This window comes from Phoca vitulina, unplaced genomic scaffold (genome assembly GCF_004348235.1).
Source record: "Phoca vitulina isolate PV1807 unplaced genomic scaffold, GSC_HSeal_1.0 scaffold5, whole genome shotgun sequence".
NCBI classification, from domain to species: domain Eukaryota; kingdom Metazoa; phylum Chordata; class Mammalia; order Carnivora; family Phocidae; genus Phoca; species Phoca vitulina.
Window position 1 is genome coordinate 39,027,536 of NW_022589708.1, and position 6,762 is coordinate 39,034,297.

At 36.2% G+C, this 6,762-nt stretch overlaps 1 protein-coding gene across 6 annotated transcripts in view; it reads left to right on the plus strand.

Annotated features, from left to right (window-relative positions):
* Positions 1 to 6,762, plus strand: part of PCDH9 (protocadherin 9) — a 930,050-nt gene that overhangs the window by 383,372 nt on the left and 539,916 nt on the right. The gene's annotated exons all lie outside the window — the stretch shown is intronic.

A 6,762-nucleotide genomic window follows, 5' to 3' on the forward strand; every position in this document is an offset into this window, starting at 1 on the left:
CCCAAGCTCTATTTTTATCATTAACCTCCTCAAAAAAAAAAATAAAAAATCTTAAAAAAAAAAAAAAAAAAATAAGATAGGAAAGAAGACAGAAAAGAAAGGAAAGGAATGTAACAACTCTCACAGGACTATCAATATGAATCATGTTTCTAAAAAAGATAGTTAAGAAAATATTCACATAATTTTAGGTGATAGAATTATCTTCTGCTTCTAGTGTTTTTGGTGGGTAATAAAACAGCAAATTTGATGCATTAGTGAAAAAAAGGCATGCATATATTCTCTTATTCAGCAAGATTCGAATCTGCTTAATTATTTAGCAAAATATGTTAATCAACAGTAACCAACATTTGAGATTTCCTTTTATATTTAGAGGACACAAAATTAAATTTTTCTATTGAAAAGGTATTTACATATTTAGTGATACTTTTCTCAAGTTCTTTGCAAATCCTTTTCTAAATATATACCCAGTGTCCTGCATTTTGTTCCCAGGAAGCTTTTATACACTGCTCGTATACAAGCTGATTTTTGCTTCCCCTCCCTCAGCCCCCGCATTATCTATATGTGTTTACACGTTTCACTGTAATGGCCCCAGAGGAGGTATTATGGTCCATCTCGTCAATAATCCATGTTTTAAATTCTCTAAATACATGGATGGCATTATCAGCTATCATTGTTCTGCTTTCCATTTTAAGAAGTATCTAAATACATATTTACCAACTTAATCTGTATCTTGAAAGGTCCCTAAGTGTGTATTTATATGATTAAGTGTACTGACACAATGCAAACTGAGCTTTTACGCACTCTTATAACTGATTTTTAATTATTAAAATAAAACACAAAATTATAGGGTACATTTAAAGCACATGTTTAGTTGCACAACTTATTTCTTTTAGAAAAATGACAGAAGTATGTAAATGGCTTTTGGACTCTTAACTTTTATAAGTGTCCTAGAATAAAAAATTTTGAACAAATTACCTGAGAGCCAATACAATATAAGAAATGCTTAGGGTATTTTCTTTTTCTTCCCTTTTTTGGATTATTATTATTATTATTTTTTTTCCAAAAGGGCAGGAACAAGGATATATGTGGCAGGACAAAGTATCTGTTTCCAAAAATAGAAACATTCATTGATATCAAATATGATTTTTATTTATTTATTTTTTAAAGATTTTATTTATTTATTTGACTGAGAGAAAGAGCATAAGTAGGCAGAGCGGCAGGCAGAGGGAGAGGGAGAAGCAGGCTGTCCGATGTGGGGCTCGATCCCAGGACCCTGGGATCATGACCTGCGCCGAAGGCAGACGCTTAACTGACTGAGCCACCCAGGTGCCCCTAAAATATGATTTTTAGATATGGTCCATTACCCAAAGAATTCCTACAGAAGGGATACTCTTGATTTGCATGTTACTTAAGTTATGTGATCTCTTAGGGACTTTTATTTGGTTTAGAGTGTTTGGAATACTTTGTTTAGTCTTATTTATTTAAAACTTTACTGATTCAAACTAGAAACCAAACTTGCATATAATGTTGGATATGAGGAATTCAGAAAACATACTTAAATACCGAATTAAATAGTAATATGTATATTTATGTGGGTTTTTTCCTAAATTAACTAGACTGAAATCTCTCATAAGGCAGTCACAGATCTTCAATCCCCCCCCATGACTCTCCTTGTCAATTGTGTCTCAGAAATATGTTCTTGAAAACATGCATTGGAAAGTCTACTACCGCTGTATATCTGAGTAAGGTTTATTAGTTGCACAATGCATTGGGCACAGCTGAAGTAAATTTGGAGATTTAAGCCACAAATGTACATATACAAGATACCGTCACAAAAGAGCATTTATCAGGGCACTTATTGACTTGTACATCAGTTGTACCTTCATTTAAAATCCAAACAATGGTATTAGCTTCCATCTCACAGTCCCATTGCTCTGAGCTGTTCCACTGACAGCTCCTATCTGTGACCCCAGCAGCAGACCCAGCTCATGCGTTTCAGGCTTGTCCAGGTGTTCCTACAATAGATGTGGTATTCTCCCCATCTCACCTAGGATACTGGCCCATGCGCCTGTCCCTGAACAAGTGTCTGTGTCTGGGAAGATAGAGGTGCTGTTTGGAATAGTCCTTGCCCCTGCCCTCAGACTCAGGGATTGAAAGTGAAGAAAAAGTCTGTATAGAACAAATTTGGGATATGATTACCAAAAGAGAAGGAAGTAGATTATAGTCTGAAAACAAGGACAAATATCAATACATGTAACTAAAATTTTAATAGGTCTGGACTCTAGTGTGTTCACCAGAGAATATTGGTGTGTGTGTGCATGCGTGCATGCCTGCATGTATTTGCGTATGCGTCTCTAACAGACCTGGTCTTCTAGAATTTCAGCTCAATCAGGTAGATATTTTTGTTGGTGTGGTTAGGTGGTTTCTAATATTTGAGTTTTTCCATCTGTCTCTGTCTACATTTAAAACACAACCACTTAAAATCTCAAAGCAGTGAATGCAGTAGCACTTCTACTTAATGAAGGCTTAGTCAGATTTATCTTTGCTGAGGGCACACACCTGCATGTAGCTGGCATCTCAAACCTGGGTCTACCTGAAGTTCACTGCCGATAATAATTGATTTCCTTCCTTCAGCCAACTTAACATAGATCAAGAGTGAAGTGGCACTTGGCTACATACACAATCTCAGCAGCTGCAATTTTGCTGTTGCCTGTCAGAGTCTTTCTTTTATGGTTTCCATAGAGGCTGTGCATGTTACTGAATTTAATTTTGAAGCACTGACTGATTCGTCCCTATGCATCTGAGTTAGGGAGACATCCCACACCACCAGATCTGAAAAGAAAATCATCTCCTTTACCATCATTAAATCTGTACCTTTCCCTCTTTATTAAGTACTTACAATAGTTTTATAATATTTCATCCTTATTAGCCAAACATTGGCAGATGATATTTTATTCTTATGCCCCAAACATCAGGATTAATAAATGGGTAATACCAAAAACACGTATATACAAAATTGGTCCTATGTTGTTGTTTTATGCTCAGAATGGAAGTAGTTTTATACCATCCTCAGTTTAGAAAAGAGATGATGTTTCCTTATTTCTATAATTTGAGGAAAATAATGTACATTCTTGGGGGCTACAGCAGGTCAAAACTTCAGTGGGACACATGCTGTTCCTTTTGGAAGCATCATTCAAACCCTGAAAAAGGTAAGGGAGAAAAGAGTAGGGAGGGGGGGAAGGGACTATGAACTGCCCTTCCCTCTTCAATGTGTGTGGCTTTAAAGAACTGGAATTTGAATCACATTAGAATTAATTTGCTATGCATACATTGGGAAAAGGAGTGAGAGAAATAAATTTTCTTTTTCTAAGATAATGTTTAAAATAAGATCCAGGTCACTGGTAAATTATTTTACAGCTGACACTGTTCTCATACATAATGGTAGCTATGTGAGGATTTATTGGTTTTCAAAAAACCTTATGTATAATTCCATATAGAAAAAAATTAAGATAAAAGATTATTTTATTTATTTATTTATTTATTTATTTATTTTTATTATTATGTTACGTTAATCACCATGCATTACATCATTAGTTTTTGATATAGTGTTCCATGATTCATTGTTTGCGTATAACACCCAGTGCTCCATGCAGAACGTGTCCTCTTTAATACCCATCACCAGCCTAACCCATCCTCCCACCCCCTTCCCCTCTAGAACCCTCAGTTTGTTTCTCAGAGTCCATAGTCTCTCATGGTTCGTCTCCCCCTCCGATTCCCCCCCTTCATTCTTCCCTTCTTGCTATTATGCAGTCATCAAAAGGAATGAGATCTTGCCATTTGCAACAACGTGGATGGAACTGGAGGGTGTTATGCTGAGCGAAATAAGTGAATCAGAGAAAGACATGTATCATATGACCTCACTGATATGAGGAATTCTTAATCTCAGGAAACAAACTGAGGGTTGCTGGAGTGGTGGGGGATGGGAGGGATGGGGTGGCTGGGTGATAGACATTGGGAAGGGTATGTGCTATGGTGAGCGCTGTGAATTGTGTAAGACTGTTGAATCACAGACCTGTACCTCTGAAACAAATAATACATTATATGTTAAAAAAAAAGAAGAAGAAGATAAAAGATAATTTTAAACTGTGAACTTAAATGAAGCTACATTTGATGTTAGTGAAGTATGGCATTATATGCCTAGAGGAATCCATGGCAATATTCCCATTTGATTTTCCTCCAACCTTCTTCACTCCTAGTTTCCTAAGCTGGGAATCAAAGTTACCCTATTCTGTCCTTTCCCTCACCTGTCTGATACCTAATTCCTACCTTTAGAATGTCATATTTTTCCCACAGTGTCCTAATTGAGCCCCTAATCATCTTTTATCTGAATTAATATAATGATTTTATATCTTCCCATGTAAATTTCTAGTGAGAAAAATAAAGCAATAAAGAGATTTACTGTGGGGGGCCTCCTGATACAAGTTCAGATCCATGTTTAGTCCTCCAACTTGGACAGCAGAGATGTGTGAGCTACAGGGTAAATCTTGGAGTGTCTCCACTAATATTTACAAAAAAAATGGATAATAATTGTTGTTATTATTTTCCTAAACCCAGATATATGAATTTCCAAAGTGTTATAGATTGGGCAATTCAAATATGGCATGGTTCGGGGCGCCTGGGTGGCTCAGTCATTAAGCGTCTGCCTTTGGCTCAGGTCATGATCCCAGGGTCCTGGGATCAAGCCCCTCATTGGGCTCCCTGCTCCGCGGGGAAGCCTGCTTCTCCCTCTCCTACTACCCCTGCTTGTGTTCCCTCTCTCACTGTGTCTGTCAAATAAATAAAATCTTTAAAAAAATATATATGGCATGGTTCTAAAGTCATTTTTGTTTTTTCATTATTGTTATGAAATATGTTGATTATGAAAACTACAGCGAAAATGTGCTGTTCTATAGAGCTCTAACATTTTCTAACCTGTGGCTAATTCTTAACTGTATTGTTAGATTCTAACTATGTTAAAAAAAATACTTAATTTATTTTCAATAGCATATTATGCTGTTTTAATTTGCACTGCTTATAGCTCATTTAATTAAACGTAAGAAAAACAGGCATATAGGGGGAAAATCACATAATTGTCATGCAGTGTGCATACTAGAAGGATTCCTGATTTTTTCCTAAGACTATGATGTTTGTCAAGAAGACTTTTATATATGCCTATATTTATGCAGTCCTTATTTAGGGAGCTGCAAGCTATTGTAAAACTCATTATCATAATATTCATTTTTTTTCACTTTGCTACCTCTTAAAGATAGATATCCTTTTAAACATATTTGGATCTAATCTAAATGCCCAGATTTAATCACATTGAATTTTTAAAAATAAGTTATCTTTTAAAAAGTAAGGTATTTTTATGCTAGAGTTTTCTTGTAAGCTACTCATGAGGCAACAATTACATGAGAATTCAGACTGAGACAAGCCACTGAGGTGCTGTTTTCAGTACCCAAATGGTCTCCACGAAACAGAGCATCGAGGGGTATATTTTCTTTTAACTTGACTTCATTTCCCTCTAATTAGTAGTGTGCAATGTACCATTGTGATGCCTGCTTCACCCCCTTGGTTCTTGCACCTCCCCTTGGGGATTTCCCAGCTGTTTTGCTCTCCTATTGTAATTGAAATCTTACTTGTTCCAGCCTGTAACTGATAGTGAACCCAACCATTTTATGTTTGTCACGCAACAGATGTACAACAGAAACTCTCAAAGTGGCATATGGAAAAACTGCCCTGCTAGAGTGAGATCAGATCCACTCCTATATCACAATTCCATTCTCTCAACACTTTGTGATTTTTCTCCTCCTTGCAAGTGCTTTGTTGCTAAGAAGTCAATATAAAATCATAATATTCATTGGCTATATGATGATTCTTCTTTAGCCTTATTACATGATTCTATATCTATAATAAGGGCTTCACAGAATAATGTAGATGACTTGACAAATATAATAGGGCTTTCTAAACACTTTTGTCAAGTTTGGTCACCGCTGTTAAGTAAAATAATTAAGCTTCCCTGAACATGTCTTGCTCACGAATAAATCGAGTGATATTTGAATTAGTTAACTATATTTCTTAAATAAAAAAAAAAAAACTACTTGCAAATGCAAAATCAATTAATTCCAATTATAATTACATCTGTAATTCAAGAGTAATTCAAGAACCCTTTGCTTAAAAAGAAATACTATCTTTCTGGGCACCTGGGTGGCTCAGTCGGTTAAGTGTCTGCCTTCGGCTCAGGTCATGATCCCAGAGTGCTGGGATTGAGCCCTGGTGTCAGGTTCCCTGCTCAGTGGGGAGCCTGCTTCATCCTCTCCCTCTGCCACTCTCTGTGCTTATGCTCTCTCACACTCTGTCAAATAGATAATTTAAAAAAGAGAAATATTATCTTTCCAATAAAACATAAAGGATCTTTGAGTAATTGATTCCATATTATAGGGGTATATTATATTTTCAAAAAGTAGTGTTGGATGCTTTGTAGATTTTTTTGAATTTTATTTTTTAAATTTTTTATTGTTATGTTAATCACCATACGTTACAACATTAGTTTTTGATGTAGTGTTCTATGATTCATTGTTTGTGCAGAACACCCAGTGCTCCATGCAGAATGTGCCCTCTTTAATACCCATCACCAGGCTAACGCATCTTCCCACCCCCCTCCCCTCTAGAACCCTCAGTTTGTTTTTCAGAGTCCATCGTCTCTCATGGTTCGTCTCCCCC